We start from the raw sequence: 1,091 nt of genomic DNA on the forward strand, positions 1-1,091 counted from the left end.
AAACTGTCACTGAAGATTTACTAACATTCCACTAATGTCACTTATGATTTTTTTTGGACAATAATATCATTGAACTCTATAATTATGCTAAAAAATAAAAAACTAACAGAAATGTTAAAAAATTAACTAACCCATTTGACTATATTTGATCCAACACTTAATTACCCATAACCCATAACCCATGAACCATTTGACCCTAACTTTAGATTAAAGAAAGTCTTTTTCTTTCTTATTCCATCATTAGAAAATACCATCGGTAGTAGTTCAGTGTCTCCAAAAATCGAGGAAAGAATTGGACTGTATTAGTGTTGGACTCTTGCTCCACTAAAGTAACAATCTTGGGAGATAAACTTTTAACCATCCTCAGAAGTCTGTATCTGTTATTTGAGTTCCAACACTCTCATTGGGCATATGGTGCAAAACGAGAGCCAGGCCGAACATTAAGATGCTTGATCTCAACATCAGAACAAGAAGCAACCACGGGATGAAATTTAAAAGGTACATTGCAAGATGCAGCAACGCTTGATAACCTCCGACCTATAATTTCAATCCCCCTTCTCTGGCGTAAGCTGATATGGAATCATCAGTCCCTATGATGCAGATTCGTGGGGTCCACCGAGCCGGGCTGCAAGAGCATGGATTAAGGTGATCCACTGGCTACCCTGAGCGACGTAAAAAATCGATTATATGAATTGAGCTCTCATTTTTCATGGCATCAACTACTGCACCATTTGCTGATAAATATCCAAACTTGAAGTACGAATTGATTTCATAAAGCAAGTGCATGTACGAGAAGAGCTCAACGCTAGTAGGCTTACTTTAGCACAAGCAATTAGAACTTGTTTCAAGTCTCCTCTAGGCATGATCTCTATCATTTCGACTAATTTATCCAACTTCGATGAAATTTAATTGGTTGCGGCCACTGGGTAGTATTATATGATTCCAAGCTTTCTGAATCCGGCCCTAGCATTGCAATTTTAATTTTCCTTAACTTGTGCTTCAGGTCAGTGGCGGAGGCAGGATTTCCATGAAGGGGGTTCAAGCTCAATAAGTAAGCACGCTAATAGTATTCACAACTAAGCGGGTCGGGT

At 38.7% G+C, this 1,091-nt stretch overlaps 1 pseudogene; it reads right to left on the bottom strand.

Moving 5' to 3' along the window:
- Positions 1-229: 229 nt before the first annotated feature.
- The window catches only part of LOC107856517, a 7,003-nt pseudogene continuing 6,141 nt past the window's right edge, over positions 230-1,091 (bottom strand).

This window comes from Capsicum annuum, chromosome 3 (assembly GCF_002878395.1).
Source record: "Capsicum annuum cultivar UCD-10X-F1 chromosome 3, UCD10Xv1.1, whole genome shotgun sequence".
NCBI classification, from domain to species: Eukaryota; Viridiplantae; Streptophyta; class Magnoliopsida; order Solanales; family Solanaceae; genus Capsicum; species Capsicum annuum.